The following is a 14,523-nucleotide window of genomic DNA, read 5'->3' as shown; positions in this document are numbered from 1 at the left end:
TGCTCCTTCTCCAAAATTATTTGGAAATCTGTAGTCAACTATTCAACAAATGTACTGCCACAAAATTTCAGCCTTTGAAGCTTTAAGCAAACTATAATTACTGAAAATAAAGCTTATAAAGATTTAGAAATTTATCTCAAAAAAGGGGAACATATTTTTAATGAGAACTAAAATGATATGCAAGATTTAGTTTTAATTTCCAGCCATTTTACTTTTGATATCTCACCTTGTAAGAAGATGCTTTTAATGGAGCTTCTATAAAAATAGATAAATTTGTAGATAAACTTTTATTATGAACTGGAATGGGATGTAATTAAGAAGACCGACATTTTTCAGCATCTAAATTGGTCTTTTTAATGTCCATGGGATCTGTAGTGAAGTTCTCACTTTCATTTCTGGTAATAGTACTTTGTGTTTGCTCTCTTTTTTTCTTAGTTAGCTTGGCTAGGCATATCAATTTGATTGATCTTTTCAAAGAAGCAGTTTTTGGTTTTGTTGATTTTTTCTATTGATTTCTTCTTTTCAATTTAATTGATTTCTGCTCTAATTTTTCTTTCTTTCTTTCTGCTTTGGATTTAATTTGCTCTTTTTTTTTTTTAGTTTCCTAAGGAGGAAGCTTAGAATAGCTCTTTTTTTCTAATACACACATTAGTGTGTTTCCTAAGGAGGAAGCTTAGAATATTGATTTTAGCTCTTTCTTTCTAATACACACATTATATGCTATAAATTTCCATCTAAGCACTGCTTTTGCTGCATACCACACATTTTGATAAGTTGTGTTTTTGTTTTCATTTAGTACAAACTATATCTTAATTTATCTTGAGATTTCTTCTTTAACCCATGTGTTATTTGACATGTGTTAATTTCCATGTAGTTGGGTATTTTCCAATTATTTTCTGTAATTGGTTTCTAGTTTAATTCCACTGCAGTATGAGAGCAGACATTGTATGATTTCTACTCTTTTGCATTTGCTAAGGTGTGTTTTATGGCACAGAATTTGGTCTATCTTGGTGAATATTCCATGTGAGCTGCTATTGTTGGAAGTAGTGGTCTTTACATGTCAATAATATCCAGTTGATTGATGTTAGTTAGACATCAACTATGTCTAACTTACTGATTTTACTGTCTTCTATGTTACTTATTCAACTTACTGATGTTCTGCATGTTAGATCTGTCTATTTCTAACGGGGGGGGTGCTGAACTCTCCAACTATAATAGTGGATTTATCTATTTCTTTTTGCAATTATATTAGTTTTTGCTTCATATAAATTGCTGCTGTTTTGTTAGTCACATACATGTTAAGGATTATTGTGTCTTATTGGAGAATTGACCCCTTTATCACTATGTAATGCCTTTCGTTATCCCCTATAGCCTTTATTGCTCTGAAGTCTGCTCTTTCTGAAATTAACATAGCTAATCCTGCTTTTTAAAAACTAATTCTAACATGGTATATTTTCTTCCAACCATTTACTTAAAATTTTTATTTTTGAAAATAGCATTTGGATAGAACTATTTTCTAAGTTTCTCAATAAAATAAGATCAATTGGTTGGTCAGTAAATATCTCAAAAATCACAAAATTTATTTTTTTTATCTTATTTCACTGTCAAAATTGAACCTGTTGCGGTGATAAATTATATACTTGCCCTAGCCCCTCGTGGGAAACTTCTTCCTCCTGTGACCCAACTCATCCTTAAAGATGAGCCAGTTATTTTCAGAGTCAGAATGAGAACCAGTAACAGGGAGCTCCACTTATAAATATGTGTAACTGACACTAACCTCCTTGTTTCTATGTATTACACCACTAGGAACTACTGGTTCTTATCTTGGAAGTGGCAGTTAAGGGTAGCTACACAGAGAAGACACTAGACTCAGTTACAATATGATAATATCATAGATCCTTTCTATTTGTATCTACTATGGGCTAGGCACAAGTTTGGTATTTACATTATTTCAATCCTGACACACAGGAATCCCTATGTTTGTCATTGATAAGACTGAGTCAAGGAGATTATTTTATTGCCTAAGATTATAACCTGGAATGTGAAAGAACTGAGACTAAGCAGTAGGTCTGTGTCATCTCTTTCTTCTTTCAGATTGCCTCTCCACTGAACAGCTCTTAAGAGAGTGTGGTTAGAAATGTCTCTGGAAGGCATAGATGTTACTTTTCATTTTTAAGTAATGCTGCAACTTCTTTCTGTCTCACGTACGCTGGAAACACTGCTGGGCATGTAAAGTAGGCATGTCTGAAATTTCCACAATTTAAGTAGAACCCACAAGTAGGGACCACAAGTCTTGGACCAAGTGTTACTGCCTCACAGAACACTGCAGCACAAAGGAGCAGCACCCATGGACATGTTCTATCCCAACTTTCTCTCTAAACTACCTGAATTCTCTCCATACTATGTCTGTCACAGGTGGAGTTGACCTTAATGCCTGCCTGGTGGAAGTATAGAGGCAGCCCTGGGGCACTATATGATTCATTTAGACTGTCTTCATGGTCAACTTGGATAATTCATATTTTTAAAAAATACTGCATTGCTTTAAATTACGTACCTTTTCTCCTATAGAGATCAAATTAGTGATGTGAATATCAAATATTTTCAGTCTGTGTAACAGAAATTCAGCATCAGATTAGAATTTTATTAGCTTCTTTCACTTGTAAAATAGAAGGTAGTAGGTGAGTCTCTACAAACAGAATAAGGTATATGGTTTTAAAAATCATTCACGTAGACCTGTTGCTCATTTTTGCAAGCAACAGCTACAAGTATTTATTTAGCTAAAGGATTTGAGATATCAAGAAGATTTTAAAATATTACAACGCTGCTTCCATTCCCCTTTCCAGTTCTAGACATCACTAATTGTTTACAGCATTTTTGTTGTTGCTGCTGCTGTTGCTGAGCTGAGATGTAACCTAGAATTCTTCTCAGATTAATAACTTGGCATTGGATATCTGAATAAGGCTTTGATATATGCTGCTTTGCTTAGTTTAAAGGTAATATGAAGACCAGATTAGTTTTCAACATTGCCCATCTCTACTCCCAACCTACTTATACGAATGTATCTTCCAACTCCCCAGAGTTTTCTGATGTGGGTCCTTCTTGCCATTCAGATAAATCATATTGGTTGTATTGACACCTGTGCCTATTTACACTTCTGATAGATTGATTCTGTCAGATTTCTAAACGTTTTTGATTATATGCCCATAGTTTTTGGGCAAGTACCCCCAATATATTAGTATTTATTGAGTTGGCTAAGAAGTTCGTTGGGGTTGTTCCATAAGATGTCATGGGAAAACCCAAATGAAATTTTTGGCCAACCCAGTATTTACCTATGAATATCATATATGCACTATTGTGTTAATATGGTATATATAAATATATATAAATATACAAACACACACTTTTTTAAAATGAGGATAATAATAAATAGAAATAGAAATTCTAATACCCCCTTAACTTTTGGACACTAGTGTCTTATACAGTGGAGTTATGAGTTCACAGTCTATGGAAGCTAGGTTCTAAAGTCAAAACATAAGGTTAACTTCACAGACAGCCACGTTACCCTTAGAAATCACTTAGAAGACACTGTTTTGGAGACTGATAAATAATTTCTCAGGTTTATAAATAAACACACAAGTTCGACATAGCTTGTTTATTTTTTAACGTTGAAAAAGTAGTTGTTGCTTCAGTTGAACAAGTTGTGAAGTAGTTGGCTTAGGGATCAGATTGCATGAAAAATATGTGCTAAACATTAGATCATGCCAAATTTTCTGTGATATTCATACTATGTACTTTCAGAGACAGGAGGGGACTGAGGAACAAGGGGTGGAAAAGCAGATTCAAATCCCTTATTTCACATTCTCACCAGGACATATGGATCATTCAGTGCTATGGAGGATGGAAGCACCCACACAGTTTAAATTCTGTCTGTCTGTCTGCCTCTGTCTGTCTCCTCCCCTGTCTCTACCTCTATCTCTTGTTTCTTTCTCACACCATCAGACTTGTAACTGAGTTCAAATGAACTAAATGCAAGTTTATAATGACTTCTTTGCATAACACTTTTCTTCTCCTTTCTCATTATCAGATCACTTACTATGCATTTATCATGAGCCCTTCCCCAGCTCTCTCTCCAAATTCTACTAGTATTTTAAGATCAATTTCAAATTCAACCACCCCCCAAACTAAAATTTGCAACAAACGTAAGTTCTTGTCATATTTGAATTATGATACCAATTCCCCTCCTGTTTCATTAAATTGAATATTCATATGAAGTTTATTTACCTTATCTCCCTAACAGTTTAGGCATTTTGACTTAAACAATTAGGCAGAATGGTAAGGATATAGTAGTAGGAATCCTGGCTTGAATCCTAATACCTCTCTAACAGCCTAGTGCTGTCCATTTAATATTTCTGATTATCCTCTTTCTGATCATAGAGTAAGACTGCACTTCCCAGCTTACTTGAAATTACATATGATCTGTGATTTCCTTTGGCTGATAAAGTGTGGGCCTTTCACTTTGAATTATATGAGTTGTCCTCCCCTGACCCCTGCCATAACCCAGAGTGAAGCGTCCATCAACCTGATTCCTGTTCCGATGACAACATGGAGCAGCGACACTAACAATTCAAGGTAGACATGTAGCATGAATGAGAAATAAAATGTTTTTTATTAAACCACTACAATTTTAGGATTGTTTGTTACTACAGCATAACTTGCTCTATTCTGAATGCTATATAGTGACATTTCTATCATGCACAAAATAGAGATAACAATAACTTACCTTAAATGTATCATCAAATTTTATAAGAATCAAATAAAATACATAAAATGCTATAAAATTCAGAGAATCATTAAGAATAAAATAGGAATATCAAAAATGTCTCAACTTCTGTTTATTACTGTTTCTACTGATGATCAGACAGGTAGACTATTTCCTCTTATACTGTTAGTACTTTTTACCTCTTTAATTAATTGAACAGCTATTTATTGAGATGCTAAAACCAGCGCCAGATAAGGACAATGAAAGAAAACTATAAACCTATATTCCTCATGAATATAGATGCAAAAGTTCTCAATAAAATATTAGCAAACTGAATTCAACAACTCATTAAAAAGATATGATCATCTCAATACTTGCAGAAAAAGCATTTGACAAAATACATCTTTTCATTAGCTCATAGAAGGAACACATTCGCTACAGAAGGAACATACCTCAGTATAATAAAGGCCATCTATGGGACAAGGTGGTGGAGTAGAAAAACGTGAACTCACCTCTTCTTATGAAAAAACCAAAATCACAACTAACTGCTGAACAACCATCAACAATAACAAGAAAATACTGGAACCTACCAAAAAAGATACATCCAAAAAAGACCTACATCCAAAGACAAAGAAGAAGCCACAACAAGACAGTATGAGGGGCACAACTGCAATAAAATCAAATCCCATACACACTAGGTGGGTGACCCACAAACTAGAAAATAATTATTCCACAGAAGTTCTCCCACAGGAGTGAAAGTTCTGAGCCCCACGTCAGGCTCCCCAGCCTGGGTGTCTGGCAATGGGTGGAGGAGACCCCAGTGAATCTGGCTTTGAAGGCCAGCAGGGTTTCATCACAGGAATTCCACAGGACTGGAGGAAACAGAAACTCCACTCTTGAAAGGTACACGTAAGGTCTCACACGCACCAGGATCCCACCCAGAGAATAAAAGCAGTGACCTCATAAGAGACTGAGCCAGACTTACCTGATAGTATTGGAGAGTCTCCTGTGGAGTCAGGGGGCAGCTGTGGCTCACTGCAGGGACAAAGACACTGGCAGTGGCAGTTCTGGGGAGTACTCATTGCCGTGAGTCCTCCTGGAGGCCACCATTTTCTTACCAAGACTTAGCCCCACCCCCCAGCCTGTAGGTTCCAGTGCTGGGATGCCTCAGGCCAAACAACCAATAGGAAAGGAACACAGCCCCATCCATCAGCAGACAGGCTGCCTCATGTCTTCTTGAGTCCACAGCCCTCTGGACACAGCCCTTGGCATGGCCCTGCCCCCTCAGAGGGACAAGACCGAACTCCACCCACCAGTGGGCAGGAACCAGTCCCTCCCACCAAGAAGTCTGCACAAACCTCTTAGACAGCCTCATCCACCAGGGACAGACAGCAGAAGCAAGAAGAACTACAACCCTGCATCCTGAGAAATGGAAATCACAATCACAGAAAGTTAGACAAAATGAGATGGCCGAGGAATATGTCCCAGATGAAGGAACAAGATAAAACCCCAGAAGAAGTGGAGTGAAGTGGAGATAGGCAATCTACCTGAAAAAGGCCATATACAACAAAGGCCACGGCTAACTTCATAATGAACTGTGAAAGGTTAAGAGATTATCCTCTAAGATCAGGAACAAGACAAGGATGCCCACTCTCACCACTCTTATTCAACATAGTTCAGTAAGTCCCAATAAATAAAAGGAATCCAAATTGGCAAGGAAAAAGTAAAATTGTCATTATTTGCAGATGACATGATCATATATATATAGAAAATACTAAGGACTCAACCAAAAAACTGTTAGCTAATCAAGAAATTTAGTAAAGTTGCAGAATATAAAATCAACATACAGAAATCAGTTGCATTTCTATACACTAACAATGAAATATCTAGAAAAGAAATAAAGAAAACAATGCCATTCATAGTAGCATCAAAACCCATAAAATACTCATAAATAAATTTAACCAAAGAAGTAAAATATCTGTACAATGAAAAATATAAGACTTTGATGAAAGAAATTAAAGAAGATACAAACAATTGGAAAGATCTCTCTTGTTTATGGATGGTAAGAATGTTATTAATGTGTCCATATTATCCCAAACCATCTATAGTTTCAATGCAATCCCTATCAGAATTCCAGTGGCATTTTTACAGAAATAGAAAAAACAATCCTAAAATTTGTATAGAATCACAAAAGACCCCAAATAGCCAAAGCAATCTTGAGGAAGAAAAACAAAGCTGGAAGCATCATACTTTCTGATTTCAAATTATACTAAAAAGTATAGCAATTAAAACAGTATACTGTACTGGCATAAAAATAGACCCATACACCAATGGAACAAAATAGAGAGCCCAGAAATAAGCCTATATATATGATCAACGAATATTTAACAAGGGAGCCAAGAATACTCAATGGGGAGAGAATGGTATCTTCAATAAATGGTATTAAGAAAGCTGGATAATCACATGCAGAAAATGAAACTGGACTCCTATATTACATTATTCACAAAAATTAATTCAAAATTGATTAAAGACCTCGATAGAAGACCTGAAACTGTAAAACTCCAAGAAAAAGAGATAGGGAAAAACCTTCATGTTGATCTTGGCACTGATTTTTTTGGATATGACATCAAAAGCACAAGCAATAAAAAAAAAATAAACAAATGGGACTACATCAAACTATAAATCTTCTGCACAGCAAAAGAAACAATCAACAACATGAAAAGGTAGCCTTTGGGTGGATGAAAATATCTGCAAACCATACATTGGATAGAGGGTTAATATCCAAAATCTATAAAGAACTCATACAACTCAATAACAAAACAATAAATAATGGGCAGAGGAATGAATAGACATTTTTTCTGAAGAAGACATACAAATGGCCAACAGGTACATGGAAAAGATTCTCAACATCACTAATCATCAGGGAAATGCAAACCCAAACCACAATAAGATATCACCTCACACCCATTAGACTGGCTATCATCAAGAAGACAAGATTTAACAAGTGATGGTGAGGATGTGGAAAATTGTGCATTACTCAGTATGTAAGTATAAATTGGTTCAGCCACTATGGAGAAAAGAATGAAGGTTCCTAAAAAAAATAAAAATGGAACTACCATTTGACTCAGCAATTCCACTTCTGAGTATATATCCAAAGGAAATGAAATCAGGATATTGAACACACCTGAACTCCCATTGCAGTGTTATTCATAACAACTCAGATATGGAAACAACCTAGGTCTCCATAAATGGATGAATAAAGAAGATACATATATCTTCTCTATCTCTATATTTTCTTTATCTATACCTATCTATATAAAATGAAATATTATTCAGCATGAGAAAGAAAGAAATCTTATCCGTGACAACACAGACCTTGAGAGCATTATGCTAAGTGAGATAAGTCAGAGAGAATGATAAATACTCTATGATAGCATGTATTGATATATGTGGAGTCTAAAAAAGCCAAACTCATAGAAACTGAGAGCAGAATAGTGGTTATCAGGGGTTGAGGGCTGGGCAAACTGGGGAGATCTTCATTAAAGGGTACAAACTACAAACTTGCAGTTACAAGATGAGTGAGTTCTGGAGATCATTATAATCTAGTGCTTATAGTTAACAATACTGTATTATACACCTCAAAGTTGCAAAGAGAGTAGATCTTAAATGGTCTCCCCGTAAAAAAAAGAAATGATAATTGTGCAACATGAGAGAGGTATTAGCTGATGCTATGGTGGTTTTCATATTGCAATATATAAATGTATCAAATCAACACACTGTACACTTTAACCACACACAATCTTATATATCAATTATATCTCAATAAAAATAAATAATAAAATAAAAATTTTAAAAAGATGATAAATTTTGTATATGTAACAGTTTTTCAGAGATTCCATTGATAAGTTTCAGAGATTTTTTTCCCTCAATACAAACTACATGAAACCAATTTAAAATACTCTGTGGAAGTGTTACAGCTCTTTTAGAATTTGTCTAGCAGGTTTTTCGGGCCACATGGGAAACCACCTCCTTCCCCCCCCAAAAAAAATACTCTGTGGAAACATGTATGCTAATATTCATAAACAAGAATGCCTGTGTAGTAGACTTTCTACTTTATAAAAAGAGAGTGATATAAAACATCTGGCCGCACATTAGGAACATAACTCAACCCCCAGTGAGACCAAATCTGTGATATAAATATATGTTTTTTCTACTCTTGCAAAACAACATACAACCTTATGATGGGCATTTTTCAGGACTTCCATTTAGCCCAATGGTCACCATGGTAACAATGTGAACACACTGGTTTGTATGCACTTTCTCATCTAAGGCTGAATGACCAGAGTAGGCCACTTGGCACCTGATACTTCCAGATATAACAACACATATTCCCCACAGAGTTCATAAAATTGCTCCTCAGTCCATCTGAATCAGTTGATATGGTAGCCAAAATGGCTGGCTGGTGTTGCTGAAAATCCTGATACTTCTGGCATCTTACACACCAGAGTAGACCAATTTTACCGTATGTTTTTCAAAGTGGCAGGGCACTGGCTACGCCCACGGGTCTTACATGGTGATTGGTTGCAAGATAGATAATTGGATAAAATCATGTAGATGATTAAACAGGCATCTAGGTAGAAACCAAAAACATTTGAAATGTGGGTAATAAATATTTTTATCCAGATGTTGAATCTTATATAGACACAAAGTAAATTTTTCATTCATAGCAATTTTGAAGTAGAATGATAACGACTGCTTTTCTCCTTTTCACCTAAGCTGGCTCTAAAATTCACTCTCAAGAAGAGAGTAAAGATTTTTATGAGGGAAATTGGCTAATGTTAGCTGATCAGTACATATTAGTTTAATGAATGAATATAAAACTAATGCCAGTTAGTATTTTTAACAGGGAGTCCCGATAGAAATTCAAAAAAGAATATTTATAACTTGTAAAGTATAATCACAAGAATTTAATTTTTAGTCTAGTTAGAAAGTTTATGATTACTCCAGTTTTATAGATGAATAAATATGAGGTTATGCAACTCAAAGACACATAGCAGGTAAGTGGCAGAATAGAATTCAGTATAAGGTTTTCTAGTGGTAACTCTCACATCTTTTATAATTCAATATGGTGCTCAATATAGTAGATGAGTTCAAAATAATGCTAAGGTAAACTATGAGGTGAAGTTTTATTTATTTATTTTATTGCTGTTTCTGCAGAATTTGGAAGAGTTTGAATAATATTTAAGGTCCCAAATGTCAAAAACAAAATTGTAATGATTTAAGAAGAAAATACAGGAAACTGTCTTTTACCCATGGATAGAAAAGAAGCCTTTTCATAAAAAAAACACAAAAAAGAACAAACCACAGGGCTTCCCTGGTGGCACAGTGGTTGAGAATCTGCCTGCCAATGCAGAGGACAGGGGTTTGAGCCCTGGTCTGGGAAGATCCCACGTGCCGCAGAGCAACTAGGCCCGTGAGCCACAGCTACTGAGCCTGCGCGTCTGGAACCTGTGCTCCGCAGCAAGAGAGGCCGCAACAGTGAGAGACCCATGCACCATGATGAAGAGTGGTCCCCGCTCGCTGCAACTAGAGAAAGCCCTCACACAGAAACGAAGACCCAACACAGCCAAAAATAAATTAATTAATTAAAAAAAAGAACAAGTAAAAGATTTTAACTTTATTACATTAAAATTAAAATTTTATTTATTACAAAGAACCCACAGATAAATTCAAAAGGTGAGTCAAAGACTGAAAGAAGTTATTTGCAATGCATACAACCAAAAAGAATTGTTATTCTGAATTTTTAGGGAAAGTTTACAACTGAATAACCCAACAGAAAAATGAACAAAGGAACAGGAATATGAAACTATGGTCAACTTTGCTAGAAATGCAAATTAAATAACAGGAGGAAATGCAGATTTAACCAATAAAATGCAATTTCACGTAGGTTACTTTGGTAGAGTCATCACCCTTGAGAGAAGCATTGACCCAGAAACAGTGACTTTGAAGGCAGCCAGATCAAGACAACATTTCAGAGAGAGAGCCAAGGGAAATAAATGCACTCACTTCACTCCCCTACCTCATTCTGATCTCCTGCCAAAGCTCCCTATTGGCTTAAATGAACCAGAAACTAGAGAGATATGGACATGTGGATATAGTCCATATGGCCAGACTGCCAGCACACATCTGATGAGGCAGGGTAGAGAGTGTATCTGGAAGGATGGATCAAAGATATTTGACACAGAGGCTCTGATGCTTGGTGCCCTGCCCAAATGACAAATGTCTACAGTTATTAAATGTTAAAAAATGTATAATGCACATACATGACAAAACAATTTTTAACTAGGAAATGGAAAACTTTTATATTATTATTTTTAAAAGTCTAGTTTTAAACACTATATTAAAATTCCTCTTTTGATTCAAATGAATAAATTATCTTTCTACTGGGAACATACTTTACAAAACAACATATTCTCAAAATTAGATTACAAAAATAGAGCATTTTAGTCTATAATACCAATTTCAAATAGTACTATTTTTTGATGCTTTACAAAAAGAGTCCTCGAGGGATCAATTTTAAAAAATAATTTCCTAGAAACAGTATAGAGAAGTATATTTATTCTCACTGTTCTACAAGATTTTTTATGTTCTTTGAGGCATACCTTGGAGATATTGCAGGTTCATTCCAAACCACTGCAATAAAGTGAGTATTGCAATAAAGCAAGTCATGAATTTTTTTGGTTGCCCAGTGCCTATAAAAATTATGTTTATACTATAATCTGTTAAGTGTGTAATAGCATTATGTCTAAAAAGATGTACATACCTTAATTAAAAAATAATGCTGTTAGAAAAATGGCGCTGATAGACTTGCTCTGTGTAGGGTTGCTACAAACCTTCACTTTGTAAAAAATGCAGTATCTGTGAAGTGCACTAAAATGAAGTATGACTGTAATTTATTTTCATTTTACATTGTTTGCTTTTGGCCTCTGCAAGTAATAATCTAAAATGTGAGAGTTCATTTTACTCACTTGACTGCACTTTTAATTATACCCTTATGGCACTAAAGGAGCATCTACACAGCCTAGTTCTCTCTTGATTTAGATGGAAGTACATAAACTAAAATCTAGTGAAAGTATCTCTAACAGCTTTCAACTGAGTTTGAAAATGCTTTTCTTTACAGTATGAGCTACATGGTATCTATATCAGTTAAGGTAACCCAAACGAAACAAACTTTTAGTTCTTAGTAGTCTAATGAAATTCAACAATTCATCCAATGCATATTTTGAGTATCTTCTAAGTGTTCCAGATTTTTGAGCTACATCACTGAATTATAGAGAAAGATTTCTGTGCTCCTGAAGCTCACATTCTGGCCGTGGAGACAAGCAATATGTAATAAACATAATAAATATATGAATTGCATAGTATGTTAGAAATGGATATATGCTACAGAGAATGGAAAAAGTAAAAGAGATAAGAGGGACTGGGTTGTGGGGCATGTTGCAGAGTTAGGATTAGCTTCATTGAGAAGGTAATATTTATATCAAGATATGAAATAAGTGTGGGAGGTGACCAAGCTGGAGGAAGAGCTTTCCAGAGAGAAAAGCCATATTCTATATATAAGAGAGTGTGCATGTCCTGAAATTAAAAGACAAGTGTTACTTAGCTGGTATATTATATTTTTCACTTAACCTCTTCTTTATTACATCTAAAACACCATACTTCCTCACCAAGAATTCTGGTTCTCAAATACAGTGGAGATGATCGAATAAGAATAGTCTCATAATTACCCATTTGCTTTACCTCTTATTCCATATATAATACCAATACTATTACCACCAATTATGATTACTGAAAATAGTTAAGACATTTTTTTGGTTGTTCCCATTTCCTCTATTTTCTTGTGGCTTTTAGCATTGTATGTTGCATATAAGAGCATATAGCCATTACATAGTATATTCTCTCCCTTCTATTTACATTCAGTATTAATTCTATAGGTAAGTGTATATTTGATGCTCACCACCAGTCTTATATTGATGTATCTCTATACATATTGATTTTCTGAAGTTTGTTATTTAATTCCTCAGAAAGGGGACACGGCAAGAGCATTTCCTGAGTTCTTGTATGCTGATAACATACATGCTATCTATACTTGAAAGTCAGTTTTGCTGGATATAAAGTCCTTTGCTAAAATATTTAAAATATATTAATCCAATTTGTTGTGGTATAAAGTATTAGTGTCAAATAGTTTGAAGATAATCTAATATTAGTTCTCATTTACTATTTTTTGTCTAGGCACCCAAATACTTTATTTTTAGGGTCCATACTAAAGAAGTATCTTTCTGTTGATGGTTCTAGGTTGATATTTGTAGGTACACAGTATACTCTTTCAAATTGTAGTTACAGATATCTTATTTTTAATTCAGAAAAGTTTTCTTGAATTATAGTTTATTATTTTTTTTCCCCTTGCTTTGGCATTTTCTTCAGAAATGCATATTATTTGTGTGTTGGATTTTCTTTGTCTATCGTCAGTATTGGTTTTTTCCTCAAATTATTTTCATCTCATTTTCTTATGTGTTACTCCTTTTTATTTTTTATTTATATTAAGACATTATTTACTGTGTTTATTCATTTTTGTCCACTGTAGTTTTTAGTCCAGTGTTAATTTCTAAAATTATTTCCCCCCTTATTTCTAATTCTTGAGTTCTGTCTTCTCATTTCTGAGTTTTTCTAATTCTGATTTATGTGGCTCTTTATATCACATCATTTTATTAACATATTTTTGTTTGTTTTGAATAGTAAGTTACAGTTTAAATCTGTTTTATGGGATGCCTATCTGGTATGCTTTAGTTGTCTATGGGAATACTAGTTTGTTCTATAGTCTCTCTTTTGTTTTATAGTAATTTTGTGTGGGATTTGTTCCCAATACAGTATATACTGGTCAATTTTATTTGCAACTAGTTTTCTTGGACTTTTAGAAGGCAGAATTCAGGATATCTTTTCTAGTTTAACAGGCCCCCCCACCCCCTTTTCTACTGTATTCACATAGTGTGCGAGAATATGGTGATTTGCTTTCTGAAGTTTTCTAGCTCTGTCTCCCTCTCAATTTTTATTTTGACCTTCTCTGTCCTTTGTCTCCATTGTCCATATCCTTTTCAGTTTTGATTCCACTCCCACCAATTTCTCTTCAATGTTGAGCCCTCTCTTGGAAGAGAGTCCTGCTCAGTGTAAAGAGTTCACAGGAGCTACTGCTCAATTACTTTAGACTTTTCCATGGGTCCCTCGTGTGTCTCTACTCTTAGAGTGGTCAAAACCCTTGTTAGCTTTAGATGTTGTTCTCAAGTTGGCACCCCCTGATTTTCAGTGAGTACCTGGGTTATTTGGGATTCTATATTCTTTAGGTCACTCCATTTTTCAGTCACTCCATTTGTGCTTCTTCCTTCAGAAATTATGACACTAGGAAGTTCTAGAAATTGGTGAATTTTTTGGTCACAGACTTGTACTTTGGGGTTAGAGGGAGCACTATTTTTGTTATCCATAGGTTTTTAGTTTTATTATCTAGTTGCTCTATCTAAGGGGATTGGGAAGTTACCTAAACCATACTTCCTCTACTGCCTTCCTAGAATCTCCCTCATCTTGCCTTTTATGATTAAAATACATCTGTTTAAATTTTCATCTCATGGAAGACTTGAAAACATTATCTCAAAACATTATCTCATTTTTCCCATGGACTCCTGGAGTCCATAAATTGCCATAAGCATTCTCAT

At 34.9% G+C, this 14,523-nt stretch overlaps 1 non-coding gene across 1 annotated transcript; it reads left to right on the top strand.

Moving 5' to 3' along the window:
• The first annotated feature begins 8,725 nt into the window (after positions 1–8,725).
• LOC137209547 (U7 small nuclear RNA) lies at positions 8,726–8,786 on the top strand. The gene has a single exon (XR_010936093.1). It is a non-coding gene; the product is annotated as a U7 small nuclear RNA (small nuclear RNA).
• The last annotated feature ends 5,737 nt before the right edge of the window (positions 8,787–14,523 follow it).

Source organism: Pseudorca crassidens, chromosome 16 (genome assembly GCF_039906515.1).
Source record: "Pseudorca crassidens isolate mPseCra1 chromosome 16, mPseCra1.hap1, whole genome shotgun sequence".
Lineage (NCBI taxonomy): Eukaryota > Metazoa > Chordata > Mammalia > Artiodactyla > Delphinidae > Pseudorca > Pseudorca crassidens.
This window is presented reverse-complemented; position numbering and strand designations above follow the sequence as displayed.